The following is a 16,931-nucleotide window of genomic DNA, read 5'->3' on the forward strand; positions in this document are numbered from 1 at the left end:
GGAATGAGGAACTTCAGTTATGAAGATAGATTTGAGAAGTTGGGACTGTTTTCCTTGGAGAGAAGGTTGAGGGGAGATTTCATAGAGGTATTCAAAATCATGAGGGGCCTGGACAGAGTAGATAGGGAAAAACTGTTCCCATTCATGAAAGGAATGAGAATGAGAGGGCACAGATTTAAAATAATTGGCAAAAGAAACAAAAGTGACATGAGGAAAAACTTTTTCACACAGTGAGTGGTTAAGATCTGGAATACACTGCCTGAGAGTGTGGTGGAGGTAGGTTGAATCGAGGCATTCAAAAGGGAATTAGAAGATTATTTGAAAAGAAATAATGTGTAGGGTTACGTAGAGAAGGCGGGAGAATGGCACTAGGTGAAATGCTCATTCGGGGAGCTGGTGCAGACACAATGGGCTGAATGGCCTCCTTCTGCACTAAAACAATTCTGTGGTGCTGTGATATAGATAGGTTAAGTGAGTGTACGAAAAGTTGCCAGATGGAGTACAATGTGAGGTTGTCCACTTTGGCAGAAAGAGTAGAAAGGCAAAGTATTATGTAAATTGAGAGAGACTGCAGAGGTATCTGGGTGTTCTTGGACAAGAATCACAAAAAGTTAGCATGTTGCTGCAGCAAGTAATTGGGAAGGCAAATTGAACATTGGCCTTTATTGCAAGGGGGTGTGGAATATATAAGTAAAGAAGCCTTGTTACAACTGTACAGGACATTGGTTAGGCCACACTTGGAGTATTGTGTACAGTTCTGGTCTCCTTACTTAATGAAGGATAAACTTGTATTGGAAGCAGTTCAGAGAAAGTTCAGTAGGTTGACTCCTTGGATGAATGGGTTGTCTTATGAGGAAAGGTTGAGCAGGTTGGGACTATGCTCATTGGAATTTAGAAGAATGAGAGGTGATCTTATTGAAACTTATAAGATTCTGAAGGAGCTTGACAGGATAGATGCTGAGAGGATATTTCCTTTCAACAGGGAATCTAGAACTAGGGGGCACAGGGGGCACAATTTCAAAATAAGAGGAGGAATTTCTTCTCTCAGAGGATCATTAATGTTTGGAATTCTTTCCCCAAACAGCAATAGAGGCTGAGTCACTGAATATGTTCAGGGCTGAGTTAGACAGACTTCTGATCAACAAAGAAGTCAAGGGTTGTGGTGAACAGGCAGGAAAGTGGAGGTAAGGCCACCATCAGATCAACCATGATCTTATCAAATGGGCTGAGTAGTCTCGATAGGCTGAATGGCCTATGCCTGCTCCTATTTCTTACAATCTTAGGAAGGCATAAATGAAAGAAGTACAAAAGTAAAGGAGGAATGATAGGCCGATTTAAGAAAGAGTGGCAAAAGTGATGGAGGGGGAAACGACATAGAGGCCAAGAATGCGTCAGAAGGATGTGAAGGGCATAAGGGAGGAGATGGAGACAGGAATACAGGGAAGTAACGGTAAAAGTGAGAACTTAAGAAAAAGCAGTGTCAACAGTGAAGCAAATTCCATTATTCCCCCTCTCAATTGAAATATTTTGGTGTACAATGCCACGCACTAAACAGATCATTAAATGAGCATTGCTGTGATACAACTTGTGCCACTATTATCAGAACAGTCCAGAATAGTAAGGGGCATTATGGCAATTACATTGAAGATATATGTTATAAATTGGGGTGGGGTTTTCGCTCCATTGCACTCTTTTTGTAACGTCATTAGCCCAAAATTGGAGCAACCGAGGCAAAAGATTGCACAATTTTAATCGCAAACCATATTCAGAATGATCAAAATGATCACGATTCAAATGGACCTTTTGCTCCAGTTTAGAAAACCTTGCACTTGAAGCAGGTCCCACCCTCAGTGTGAATGAATTTCTGCTCATTGCGCTTGTTTGCAGGTCATTGAGGAGGCATTAAAAAGTAAAGCACATTTTTGGGCGCAAGGACACTGATAGGAACTTTTCAAAAGTTTTTGAATGTCATTTTTTTTTCAGTTTGCTCAGGAACTGAATACTGTATCCCAATGTAACTGGCAAATCATTCTGTTTATTTTTACAAGTGATTTTCAGTGATTTAAAATCGGGTTACTCACAGGCGGTGGTTTGACACTGATAAATCCATTTTTGGCATAGTAATCCAACTGAACAAAGTTATTACTTTTAATTATATGGAGGAATATTTTTTGAAACAGATTATTTTTGGTGATAGGCCAATGAGTTCGATAGGCAAACTCAAGAGAAAAAAAACACTTCGCAAAATTGGTGCAATTTTGAGAACAATTTGCATTGCATTGCCAATTGTGCCCGAAGTGGAAATTCTACACCCCAAAATATATAACAACAGATTTTAAGCTGGCTAAATATATTTTGTTATCTAATAAAATATATATCTGTTATTTTGTTTTGCTACAGAATAACACAAAAACATTTTTAAAATAAAAAACACAAATAGCTCTGTTGAATATCAATTAAACTTTAAGTGTATAAATTAAATTTGTTCTTATCTACTTTTTAATCCTGCACATCCAACTTCCTTCAAATTAGCTATTATTGTAATGGCTAATGTTTGTATTGCTTTAATTCTTTAGTCTGTAATTTTTGTTTTCATATATAAGTGTCTTTCATTACATCCTGAGCTCCATCTATTGTACATGATCCAATGTTTGTGTTGTGTTAAAACACCTTCCTTTTTTGTATAAATTGGTTTAATTTTGTCCATATGTCTCATGCTTTGTCTATTCCCAACATTAAATGTGTTTTATTTTAACATTGTTTATTTTCTTTTCCTTTTCGTCATGTCTATGTGCCTTCCACCCTCTGTTCATGTTCCCTTGCTTTTTGCCACGTCTCACATTTATTTGCTTTATCTCTGTTTAATCTGGTTCCAAGTATCCCTTTGCCTCACAGGGAGATTGTTTTAATGTTTCTTCCTCTCTGTAGTCTCCATGCTCTCCCCTTCTTAATGTTCCAGTTCCATCTTTAATAATGTTTTGTTTTTTACAGATCCTGTCTCCTTGAGCTACTTGGACTTGCAGGGGTAATTTCCACTTTGGCAGCCTACTGTTAGCTTGTCCAAGTGAATATTTACCAAATGTGAGTGTAGACAGTGTGAGTCAAAGGGTTACTGCAACATAGGGTTTAATACAGCGAGGTTGATCTTGTCTTTGGCTGGACTCCACACCTTGAAGCTGGAAACCCTGGCTAATTTGCCCCATCCATAACCCACAGATACTGAGATAAATTCTGTTCTTCTATCAACGCTGCAGCTAAGGCAAACCTTGGCCAGGCCTTGGTTCTTTCTTCTTCCCCATTCTCACCTGTCAATTTTCTTTTGTCCCCTCCTCAAGGTATTGATTGCTTGCTGGGGTTTTAAAGAAGTGCTTTAACCAGCTGTCCATTTCAGATGTACAGTGAGGATTAGCAAATTATTTGATTGCATGCGACACATTACGGGTGGTGTTGCCAAAGTTGGGAAACAGCAGTGTAATGGCACTTTTACACAGGGAGTCTGCTTCTTGATGCAGAACTCTATACACGCGTTGAGAAAGCTGCTACCGCCTTTGATCGACTCATGAAACGTGCGTGGAATAGCATGAAGCTGACTCTTAGGATCAAGATGTGGGTTTGTGAGGCCTGTGTTCTCAGCCACTTGTCGTATGGCTGTGGAACATTGACGACTTACAGCTATCAAGAAAGGAAGCACAATAACTTTCATCTTCACTCTTTGCAGCGCATTCTGCGCACCTCATGGGATGACAAAATCACGAATGAGACAGTCCTTCTCAAAGGCAAAATCTCCCAAGTATGTTGGCACTCACCGGGCAGAGATGACTTTGCTGGCTTGGGCATGTTTGCAGAAGGGAAAATGGTCGCATACCTAAGGATTTTCTGTACGGTGAGGTAACTGGAACCAGCTGCCCAGTAGAACATTCAAAGCTCCACTTCAAGGGTGTTTGCAAATGTGATATGAAGGCCCTGAACAATGATTCTCAGGCCTGGGAAACACTAGCTGATGAAAGAGGAAAATGGTGACATCACCTGCGCGCCACCATGACTATCATTGACTACAGCGGCTTGGCAACAGGCACCAACACAAAATACAACAACCACAATGACACCTGATAACCACTTCATCTGGGGCATCTGTGGCAGGACCTGCCTCTCACAGATTGGTCTTTTCAGCCTTCAGCAAAAAGTGCATCATATGAAGCTTCCCCATCCCTAACGGGTTTGATTTTTGCATGTCCATCATTTTACATAGATAGAAGGATGCTCCCGACATGTTTCAATTGGATCATGAGCAAGCAGTGTCTGTGCACCAGCTCCCTGAGCTTACGTTGTTACAAGCAACTCTCTTGTTCCATTGACAGCTGTAGAGCCCCATTTACATAGGACTTTGATCACAGCACTGGAACTGAAGAAAACAAGTACAGGAATGGAAATGTTGGGACTGATGCACATGTACCAGATTTATCTAAGAGGTTGGTTTCGATCAGTGCCTCTGTAGGTTAGCCCTCCACCTATCCATACAAGCCAGCAGGGAAAGTCTAATCCCACAATTCAAAATAAACAAGTACTAATGTGAAAGGCCCTTAAGGCAAATGCATAAATTCGCAAAACATTGCACAGAATTCTCTGGTAATGCCCTCAGAGGTCAGTTGTATAATTGTGCCTAATTTGGGGCCCAATGAGTTTATGGATTTCTGGTTTATGCAGTAGATGTTGTGAAATTGTGGGGTCTGGTTTATTTCAAGATTAGCCATCAGTTTGGGACAAAGAAGTTTGCCTACAAATGCAGGTAATAAGCTGTAATACATGAATGCAAATTGGCTGCTGAGCGTTCCACATTTCAACAGTGATTACACTTCTGAAGTACTTCATTGGCTGCAAAGTGCTTGGGGACATCCTGAGGTCATGAAAGGCACTACATAAATATAAGTCTCTCCATATGGATATATTAACACAAAAGAAACATGAATTTAGATAGCACCTTCTCATGTTTTTCTCAGAAACGTTTTGAATCATTTCATCTAATTAGGTTGAAGCAGTCACTCTTTCAAGCAAACATGACGTCCATCTTATAGATGACAAAATGTTACAAAACGTTATGAAATGAATGACTAGTTAATCTAAAACTGATATTGGTCAATGAGCTTTAAACAACACATAAACAAAAACAGAAATACCTGGAAAAACTCAGCAGGTCTGGCAGCATCGGTGGAGAAGAGTACAGTTGACGTTTTGAGTCCTCATGACCCTTCAACAGAACTAAGTAAAAATAGGAAAGGGGTGAAATATAAGCTGGTTTAAGGTGGGGGTGGTTTGGGACAAGAAGAGCTAGGTAAAGGGCCAGGGATAGGTGGAGATAACCAAAAGATGTCACAGACAAAAGGACAAAGAGGTGTTGAAGGTGGTGATATTATCTAAAGGAATGTGCTAATTAAGGGTAGAAAGCAGGACAAATAAGGTACAGATAGCTCTAGTGGGGGTGGGGTGGGGTGAAGGAATACTAAAAAGGCTAAAAGGTAGAGATAAAACAATGGGTGGAAATACATTTAAAAATAATGGAAATAGGTTGGAAAAGAAAAATCTATATAAATTATTGGAAAAAATAAAAAGGAGGGGGAAAAAATGGAAAGGGGGTTTTGGATGGAGGAGAGAGTTCATGATCTAAAATTGTTGAACTCAATATTCAGTCCGGAAGGCTGTAAAGTGCCTAGTCGGAAGATGAGGTGCTGTTCCTCCAATTTGCATTGAGCTTCACTGGAACAATGCAGCAGGCCAAGGACGGACATGTGGGCATGAGAGGAGGGTGGAGTGTTGAAATGGCAAGCGACAGGGAGGTCTGGGTAATGCTTGCGGACAGACCGAAGGTGTTCTGCAAAGCGGTCACCCAGTCTGCGTTTGGTCTCTCCAATGTAGAGGAAACCGCATTGGGAGCAACGAATGCAGTAGACTAAGTTGAGGGAAGTGCAAGTGAAATGCTGCTTCACTTGAAAGGAGTGTTTGGGCCCTTGGACGGTGAGAAGAGGGGAAGTGAAGGGGCAGGTGTTGCATCTTCTGCGGTTGCATGTGCCATGGGAGGGGGTTGAGGAGTAGGGGGTGATGGAGGAGTGGACCAGGGTGTCATGGAGGGAACGATCCCTGTGGAATGCCGCCGGGGAGGTGAAGGGAAGATGTGTTTGGTGGTGGCATCATGCTGGAGTTGGTGGAAATGGCAGAGGATGATCCTTTGAATGCGGAGGCTGGTGGGGTGATAAGTGAGGACAAGGGGGACCCTATCATGGTTCTGGGAGGGAGAGGAAGGTGTGAGGGTGGATGCGCGGGAGATGGGTCGGACACGGTTGAGGGCCCTGTCAACCACCGTGGGTGGAAAACCTCGGTTAAGGAAGAAGGAGGACATGTCAGAGGAACTGTTTTTGAAAGTGGCATCATCAGAACAGATGCGACGGATGTGAAGGAACTGAGAGAATGGGATGGAGTCCTTACAGGAAGCGGGATGTGAGGAGCTGTAATCGAGGTAGCTGTGGGAGTCGGTAGGCTTGTAATGGATATTGGTGGACAGTCTATCACCAGAAATTGAGACAGAAAGGTCAAGGAAGGAAAGGGAAGTGTCAGAGATGGACCATGTGAAAATGATGGAGGGGTGGAAATTGGAAGCAAAATTAATAAATTTTTCCAGGTCCTGACAAGAGCACGAAGCAGCACCGAAGTAATGATCGATGTACCGGAGAAAGAGTTGTGGGAGGGGGCCGGAGTAGGACTGGAACAAGGAATGTTCCACATACCCCATAAAGAGACAGGCATAGCTGGGGCCCATGTGGGTACCCATAGCTACACCTTTTATTTGGAGGATGTGAGAGGAGTTAAAGGAGAAATTGTTCAGTGTGAGAACAAGTTCAGCCAGACGGAGGAGAGTAGTGGTGGATGGGGATTGTTCGGGCCTCTGTTCGAGGAAGAAGCGGAGAGCCACCAGACCATCCTGGTGGGGGATGTAGGTGTAGAGGGATTGGACCTCCATGGTAAAGAGGAGGCGGTTGGGGCCAGGGAACTGGAAATTGTTGATGTGATGTAGGGTGTCAGAGGAATCACGGATGTAGGTGGGAAGGGACTGGACAAGGGGAGAGAGAAGGGAGTCAAGATAGCGAGAAATGAGTTCCCTGGGGCAGGAACAGGCTGACACGATCGGTCTGCCGGGACTGTTCTGTTTGTGGATTTTGGGTAGGAGGTAGAAGCGGGCCATCCGAGGTTGGGCGATTATCAGGTTAGAAGCTGTGGAAGAAGATCTCCAGAGGAGATGAGGTCAGTGACAGTCCTGGAAACAATGGCTTGATGTTCAGTGGTGGGGTCATGGTCCAGGGAGAGGTAGGAGGAAGTGTCTGCGAGTTGACGCTCAGCCTCTGTGAGGTAGAGGTCAGTGCACCAGACAACAACAGCACCACCCTTGTCAGCGGGTTTGATGACAATGTCAGGGTTGGACCTGAGGGAACGGAATGCAGTAAGTTCAGAGAGAGACAGGTGAGAGGAGCAGAGAAATTGAGATGACTAATGTCACGCCGACAGTTCTCAATGAAAAGATCAAGAGAAGGTAAGAATCCAGAGGGAGGGGTCCAGGTGGAGGAAGAATATTGGAGGTGGGTAAAAGGATCCGTTGAATAGGGAGAGGACTCCTGCCCAAAGAAGTGAGCACGGAGACGAAGACGGCGGAAGAAGAGTTTAGTATCGTGCCGAGCCCGAAATTCATTGAGATGAGGGCGTAAGGGTATGAAACTAAGTCCTTTGCTGAGCACTGAACGTTCAGTGTCAGAGAGGGGAAGGTCAGGGGGTATAGTGAATACACGGCTGGGGCTGGGATTGGAAGACGGGTTGGGGACAGAGGGACAGGCAGGGGTGGAGGGTCCTGGATGGGTGTTGGTGTCGATGAGTTGTTGGGGCTTGCGTTCCTTAGCACTTGAAAGAAAGAGAAAAAGTTTCTTGTTGAGGCGTCGGATGAGGCGAAGAATAAAATGAAACTGGGGGCATGCGCAGCTTTGAAAAAGGGTGCGGCGGTGCTGCTGGAGGGAGAGGTCGAGTGTGTTCATTTGGTGGCGCATGGCACTGAGTGTGGATCTCAGAATGCGACGGGAACAACAGTCCGAGGAGCGTTGTATGTCCCGGAGATACCTGTAATCCTGGATGGGTTCGAAACATGAGGGATGGAATTTCAGTTGAAATCCACGTGGGGTAAGACGGAATCGGAGACAGTCACTGAGAAAGGAAATATGGCTGTGAAAGCGGGTTTTAGTGAACACCTTGTCAAACACCAGGAGAGAAATGGAAAGCAATGAAAGTGAACAAGGCAAAAGAGAGATACGAAAATCCTGACGGAGAGTAGAGCAAAACTTCTTCAAGGTAGGCATTTCTTGAAGAGAAGTGGCAGTCAATTAAACACAGAGATAAAAGCAAAAAACTGCAGATGCTGGAAATACAAAACAAAAACAAAAACAGAAATACTTGGAAAAACTCAGCAGGTCTAGCAGCATCGGTGGAGAAGAGCACAGTTGACGTTTCGTGTCCTCATGCCCTTCAACAGAACTAAGTTCTGTTTCCGTTTCCGTTTTTTCCCCCGCCTTTTTGTTTTTTTCCAATAATTTATATAGATTTTTCTTTTCCCATCTATTTCCACTAGTTTTAAATGTATTTCCACCCATTGTTTTATCTCTACCTTTTAGCCTTTTTAGTATTCCTTCACCCCACCCCACCCCACTAGAGCTATCTGTACCTTGTCTGTCCTGCTTTCTACCCTTAATTAGCACATTCCTTTAGATAATATCACCACCTTCAACACCTCTTTGTCCTTTTGTCTGTGATATCTTTTGGTTATCTCCACCTATCACTGGCCCTTTACCTAGCTCTTCTTGTCCCAAACCCCCCCCCTTAAACCAGCTTATATTTCACCCCTTTCCTATTTTTACTTAGTTCTGTTGAAGGGCCATGAGGACTCGAAATGTCAACTGTGCTCTTCTCCACCGATGCTGCCAGACCTGCTGAGTTTTTCCAGGTATTTCTGTTTTTGTTTTTGTTTTGGATTTCCAGCATCCGCAGTTCTTTGCTTTTAGCTTTAAACAACAATTTGGTTGACATTGATGTTGTGTGTGTTAAAAAACAGGGCCCTGTACTTTGCAGACAGAAACAACATGTGTTTTTTTAATTCATTTAAGGCCTGTGGGCGTCACTGGCTGGGCCAGCATTTATTGCCCATCCCTAATTGCCCTTGAGAAGGTGGTGAGCTACCTTCTTGAACAGCTGCAGCCCATGTGGTGTAGGTACACCCACATCTTGAACAGCTGCAGCCCATGTGGTGTAGGTACACCCACAGTGCTGTTAGAGAGGGAGTTCTAGGATCTTGTACACATTTTGCACCTGTTTCAGCTAAGCAAAACAAGTGATTGCCATTGGTTGGCTCATTGCCCAGAGCAATGCCTTGACCAACCACAGTCAAGCTGCCTGGTTTAAATTTCAAACAATGCTTGGTAGTTAACTGTCAGTCACCATTAATTTGTGCATTCTCCACGGCAATGCCTCTACCAATCAGATTCCACTTACCAACCAATCAGCACTCTCTTCTCATACAATATAAAGTTGTTGCTTCCCTTGATGTTGGTATTCTTGTGATTGTCCTGATGAGTGAAAGACAAAAAACTTTGACAAAATGTCTTTTTTTAAATAATACTGACATTGATGCCTTGATGTAGGTAAGAGAAAAAAAACAACAGATTTGAAGTTATTTGGCATCTCAGGACATCCAAAAGTATATTATAGCTGGAACAGTCACTGTTTTTGTAGGCAAAGGCAGCAGCCAATTTGTGCACAAGACTCCACAGTCATCAACATCAACAACAACAACAACTTGCATTTATATAGTGCCTTAAACAAAATAAAACACCCCAAAGCACTTCACAGAGGCATTTGTTATAAATACCTAGTTCATGGTAGAGTTTCAGAGGTAACTTTTAGTGCTGGGAAGATTAAAGTTAACTGTAGAAAATGGGATAAATGCAACTAAAGCAGATTGAAGACTAATACATTTAAAAAGTTGGGGACCATGTTGATTTAAGGGGTTAACAGCTAGAAGGTAAGGTCGTAAAACAGCCGGTGGGCTTAGACCCGGCGTTTACGCTGCCTGCAAAGGAATGTAGCGCAGAGGGTTGTTTTGTTTTGGAAGTTAGAACTACAATTAGTAAAACTTGTAGTAAAAGCATTCGGTGAGCCCTGGATGGCTATGTCATTATGCAGATAGGTGGAGCTTAAGAAAGTTCTGGGGCTTCAACTTATCTGCGTGTTTGCCCAGGGTGGGGTGAGTTGCCTGCAGCAGGGTAAAAAGTGCTGCTGTTTAGCAGTCTTCGGGCAGCAAAGGTGTTGCTGTTAGCTGGCTCTGTGTAATTGGGGCTCAGGAGAAGCCCTTGGGAGGTGAGAAGGGGTAGAAGGTCACTGGCTCGGTGTTGGAAAGGGTTAGGGCTCAGACGGAAGCCCTAGGAGCCATTTATAGCTTGGTGTTGCTGGGGAAAATGGAGGTAGGTGAAATCCTGGGGTAGTGCCAGACCAATGAGGCTAGCCGGCTTTTAAAGAGCTGAAATTGTGTCAGTAAGTAGAGGTTGGAGTTCCGGGTTGGAAATCCAGGGATACCATAGAACCATAGAAAAGTTATGGTGCAGAAAGAGGCCATTCAGCCCGTCATGTCTGTGCTGGCCAGAAAAAGGAAACTAGCTGCTCATTTTAATCCCGCTTTCCAGCACCTGGTCCATAGCCTTGCAGGTTACAGCGCTTCAGATACAGATCCAGGTACCTTATAAATGAGTTGAGCATTTCAGCCTCAACCACCAATTCAGACAGTGAATTCCAGATGCCCACCACCCTCTGGGTGAAAAAGTTTTTCCTCATGTCACCTCTAATCCTTCTACCAATCACCTTAAATCTATGCCCCCTGGTAATTGACCCCTCAGCTAGAGGAAACAAGTCTTTCCTGTCTACCCTATCTAGGCCCCTCATTATTTTGTACACCTCAATTAGGTCACCCCTCAGCCTTCTCTGTTCTAAGGAAAACAACCCTAACCCAACACTTTTTCCTCATAGCTGCAATTTTCAAGTCCTGGCAGCATTCTTGTAAATCTTCTCTGCACTCTCTCCAGTGCAATTATGTCCTTCCTGTAATGTGGTGACCAGAACTGTACACAAAATTCCAGCTGTGGCCTAACCAACGTTTTATACAGCTCCATCATTACATTATTGCTTTTGTATTCAATACCTCATCCAATTAAGGAATGCGTTCCATATGCTTTCTTTACCACCTTATCCACCTGTCCTGCCACCCTCCGGGACCTGTGGACATGCACTCCAAGGTCTCTCACTTCCTCAACCTTGCTCAATATTCCATTTGCCATTTTAATGCCCACTTAACCAAACGATTTATGTAATTCTGTAGACATCAGCTATCCTCTTCACTGTCAACTACACGGCCAATTTTTGTGTCATCTGCAAATTTCCCAATCATATCTCCCACATTTATGTCCAAATTGGAACAGAGTCTCAGGAGGTGAGATTGAAACCCTGGGAGGTGTGCAGTCGTTGAGGCAGTCCGAGTTGGAGCGGCTCTGAGGGAATTCAGAGGCTTGGTCTTTGGGAAGTGAAATGTTTGGAATCCCTTGTAAGGGAGACAGAGTTTCAATGAGATTGGTTGACTCAGTGTTTACAGACATCTAGGCTAAAGGGCCGATAATTTACGGCTAAGGTGAGTAGAAATTACTTCACTCAAAGGATTGTGAATGCTTAGGATTCTCTATCCCAGAGGGTTGTGGATGCTCCATCGTTGAAAACATTTAAGGCTGGGAAAGACATATTTTTGGTCCCTCAGGGAATTAAGGGATATGGGGGGTATACAGGAAAGTGGAGCTGAAGCCCAGGATCAGCCATGATTGTATTGAATGGCAGAGCAGGCTCAATGGTCTGTAAAGTCTAGTTCTGCTCCTATTTCTTCTGCTCTTGTATACTTTCAATACTCCTGAGGCAACAGAATTTTCTTTATTCATTCACATCTATCTGCTGCCCTTGTCCTTCTAGATGGTAGTGGTCGTGGAAGGTGATGTCAAAGGAGCCTTATTGAGTTTCTGCAGTACTCACTACTGCCACTGTGCATTGGTGGTGGGTGAGATGCTAATGAAGTGAGCTGCTTTATATTGGATAGTGTCAAACTTGTTGAGTATTGTTGGAGCTGCACTCATTCAGGCAAGTGGAGAACATTCCACCACACTCATGTTAGTGCTAAATATAAAGCACATGAGCAAGAAGGCTGCCCATGGCAGCTGCGGTTTTTCTTCTGATTAAGAATGCAATATGAGTGTACTTGGCATGGACAAGCTAACAATATGATGCCTCTATTGCTGATCTGTACGGACACGCCCTAGATGTCAATGGAAAACCTGCTGGCTAGAAGCTAAAGTCGTGAATTGCAACTTTCGAGCACCTTTCCCCAATCCTGACATTCACTTGTTCTTTAACAGCCGATGTACATAATCTTGCGTCTGTCCAGTTGCATATTTGTTGCTGCTGACACTGTGGATTCTATTCTGGAATGTAAATGGACCAGGTTCCACAGTATTGGGAGTCCTCCAGCATGAGAGAAACATCACTGTAAGGGAACATTACATCCCATTAACGGTCAGAACCATATGAAGATTTATTCACTTATACTGTCAACTGCAGTTTGTTGTTTCACCAACAGGAAGGGAGTGGGGTGGGTGTGGGGATTGCGGTGGAGGGGGGGTAGCGTGGAACACTGCAATGACAGCAAAAAAAAAATCTGTCACAGCACAGTTGCCTCCTGACCTGCTGCTTGGGTCTGTTTGTGCAGAGTTGGCTTTCTGTGACTTCTCTTCCCAACGTGTGCACAGTTCTAGAGTTCAGTTGAAAAGAATGTGCAATAAAATGCAAACTGAAACCTCATACTGAAAACTACAACCTGATTAGCACCAACGCGGTCACGTTCCTGAATTTATACACAGGTTGTACAGCATGAAGCAGATCAATACAACTCGAGAGAAATTTCCCAAGGTGAAGAACACAAGGTGGAATTTTAGGCTCCGGAGACTAAGTGCGGTGGCGGGTGGGAAAAGCGACACGTTTCCTGCTGGCTGGAATGTCGGGTTTCCGCACCAGATCATCCGCTTTTCACCTCATTAAATATGCATGAATGTCAGGTCTTGTGGCAGGGCAGGCTGGGATTCGTCCACCCCACTGTGACCTCATTGGATCATCCTTCCAGGCGCCATATTTAAACCACACCCACGCACATCATTCACCCTCTGCAGACCAGGACTGGTCGTAGAGAGTGTCGGCCCCCAAAGGAAAGAAGCTGACTGCCCCCCCAAGTTCAGCGACAATGTGCTGAATGCAGTGGAGGCGCACTGGGACATCCTTACTCCAGTGATGGGAGAAGGGCCACCAACCTACCACTCCGGCTTGGGAGGAGGTGGCCGGTACGATCAGCAGCACCAACTCAGCACAGAAGAGGTCTGCCATCCAGTGCAAAAAAAGGATGAATGATCTCCTTTGCTCCGTCCGGGTAAGTCCACCTTTTCCTCACTCTCAACTTTCACTCTCACAAGCCCATCAGGCATTCGCAGTGTTACAGTCCACAGGGATCTCACACACTGCCAGCACAAGGGATAACCCCACCGATTCTCCCACACACACTTCGGCATCTTCATCTCTTGTCACATCCTGTGCAGCTCGTGTCCTCAGCCTTTACGTAGGTCCACTGAGCACCCGTAGAATTCAGACATTCTTATCATCTGCCTCGGCATCCATCCTGCTCACAGTCTGCCCATCCTGTCTTTATGCAGGAGAAGGTCACCCACGACAAAGGGAGAGATCCCAGGCTGGAGGGGTTTGCCTGAACTCAGGCACCTCGCTCAGTTTGAAGATCGTGTGACAGAGTTGTACAGTGAGGACTGGGACCCTGCCTGCTCCGAGGGTGGGACCAGCATCTCCCAAGCAAATGACCCGTTACCAGTCCATCGTTTTCCCAGCAAAACTGTGAGTGCTTTGTAATGTTGGTTTCTATGCAGCAAATCACTAATTATCTCTTCTGTCTTTGACAGGCACCAGCGGGCAACAGAAGAGGCCCACAGCCAGCCAGCCCCTCAGCCCCTCAGCCCCAGACCCCAGGCCACCTTGGAGGAGGATCCTGACAACCCGCTAGATGTAGAGTGGGTTTACCCACGCCCTCCACCAGCACAGAGACACACACCTCGGTGGGACTTAGTTCTAGAACAGGCTCAGGATCAGAACCTGGTAAGCGTAGCACAGATTCTGGTCCACAGCAGGCAGAGGCAGGGACATCCAGGGTCTCTGACACTCGGAGGACTGCTGGAGGCCAGGATTCATACTTCCATTTGTTTAAATTTAATACCCTCGCTTCAGATTGAACTACCTCACTTTCAAACATAATGTAAAATTTCTATCACATTATGGTCGCTCATCCCTAAAGTTTCTTTTACAACAAGATTATTAATTAGCCCTTTCTCGTTAGATAATAATAGATCTAAAGTAGCCTGTTCTCTAGTCAGCTCCTCAACCGCTCTAGAAAACCATCCCTAAAACATCCCAGAAACTCGTCTTCCACAGCATTAGTGCTCATTAGGTTTACCCAATCTATATGCAAATAGAAGTCGCCCATGATTAGTGTATTACCCCTGATACATGCTTCTCTAATCTCCTGATTAATACCATGCCCCACACAACCACTACCCCTATCATTGATAACCAACCCCTATCAATGTCTGCTACCCCTTACTGTTTCTTAGCTCCACCCAAACAGATTCCGTATTTTGTTCTTCTCATCTGAGATCCTCCCTTACCTAGTGTACTGATCCCATCCTTTATTATCAGCGCAACACCACCTCTTTTGCCTTTTTGCCTGTCCTTCCTAAATGTCGAATATCCTGGAATATTCAGTTCCCAGTCTTGGTCATCCTGCAGCCATGTTTCCGTAATTACAGTTAGATTGTACTCATTTACCTCTATTTGTGCCTTTAAATCATCTACCTTGTTGTGAATGTTGAGTGCATTCAGGTAGAGTGCCCTTAACTTAGTCTTTTTGACATTATTCTGCATTCTAGACCCAGTTGATGCTTGCCTTTGTTTCGCCTGCCTTCTAATTTCGTTTGCTACTTTTCTACTTCCCGTCATCAGCTTTACTTCCTTCCAATTTGAGTTACCCCTTAGGTTCCCAGCCCCCGACAAGCTGGTTTAAACTCTCCCCAACAGCACGAGCAAGTATCCCTGTGAGGATATTAGTCCCGGCCCTGTTAAGGTGTAACCTGTCCATCTTGCACAGGTCCCACCTGCCCAGAACCGGTCCCAATGCCTCAGAAATCTGATGCCCTCCCTTCTATGCCAATTCTCCAGCCACTTGTTCATTCATCCAATCCTCCTATCTCTATGCTCACTAGCATGTGTGTTATGGCAGGCGGATGGTAAATGCCGAGCTGCCCAAATCCCAGAGGGAAACTTGAAGCAGCTAGCACAGCTATTTGCGATTTGTACTTATTTTGAGATGCGGGCTTTGAATTCAGTAAAAAAGGCCACCGAGTCTTCTAGGTTTCTTACAAAACTAAATGAAACCTTTATTAAATAAAAAAACATGATTTTAAGCACATACATAGGTTTACAAATTTTTAAATTTGAATTTACAAATTACTACAATGATAACTCCTAGCTCCCCTGATTAATCTAACTCCCAGTTACACCTCCGTTAAGGCAACAGTAAGACACATAGATTTTAAAAGGCCCAGGCAAAGTAACACACAATACCCTGGAAAGTCGAATTCAAAATGAGTTTTCCTCAGCTTCGGCTCCTTGTCGAAAGCAGCTTGAGGCTTAGATGCTGGAGGCTTTTCACATTTGTTAGATCTTAGAGTTCCTTTCCTTGCACACAGCCTTCTCTCCTTTATACATATTTTTGACCATAAGACCATACGACATAGGAGCAGAAATTAGGCCATTCGGCCCATCCAGTCTGCTCTGCCATTCAATCATGGCTGATAAGTTTCTCAACCCCATTCTCCCGCCTTCTCCCCATAACCTTTGATCCCCTTACCAATCAAGAACCTATCTATCTCGGTCTTAAATACACTCAATGACCTGGCCTCCACAGCCTTCTGTGGCAATGAATTCCATAGATTCACCACTCTCTGGCTAAAGAAGTTTCTCCTCATCTCTGTTCTAAAAGGTCTTCCCTTCACTCTGAGGCTGTGCCCTCGGGTCCTAGTCTCTCCTACTAATGGAAACATCTTCCCCACATCCACTCTATCCAGGCCTTTCAGTATTCTGTAAGCTTCAATTAGATCCCTTTTTTTTTTATTTTCCCCTTTGAATGCAAATTCCCATTGTTTCACTATGTCTTTGGGCTTTACCTCTCTAATACTAAAAATTTATCATAGTTCCAATCTTACCTTTGGGAAATATAAACACGCTGGGCTGAATTTTTCCGTTGGTGAGCAGGGGGCGGGGCCCGCTCGCCGATGCAAAAATGATGCGAGACAACGTCAGGGGCCCCGCCCCATTTAAATCTTCAGGAAGATGGGGGCACAGCGAGATCAGCTGTCCGCCCGCTGACCTGTCAATGGCCAATTGAGGCCATTGCCAGGATAATTAAAACAATTAAAGGACCTTCCTATCCAACCTTAAGGGTGGCGGGCAGGCCAGGATCCCCAGCGGGCTTCTGAAAAAACATGAAACCTCATCCATCGGCGGGATGAGGTTTCACGTAGGTTTTAAAAAAGCTTATTAAAGTTTTTGTGAAATTTATTAACATGTCACATCTCGTGTGACATTGCCACATGAGGGGGACATGTTAATGATATTTTTATTTTTCTATTTTTAAAGTTTGAAAACCTTTCAGCGAT

The sequence above is a fragment of the Cetorhinus maximus genome, chromosome 4 (genome assembly GCF_964194155.1).
Source record: "Cetorhinus maximus chromosome 4, sCetMax3.hap1.1, whole genome shotgun sequence".
In the NCBI taxonomy this organism is placed as follows: Eukaryota; Metazoa; Chordata; class Chondrichthyes; order Lamniformes; family Cetorhinidae; genus Cetorhinus; species Cetorhinus maximus.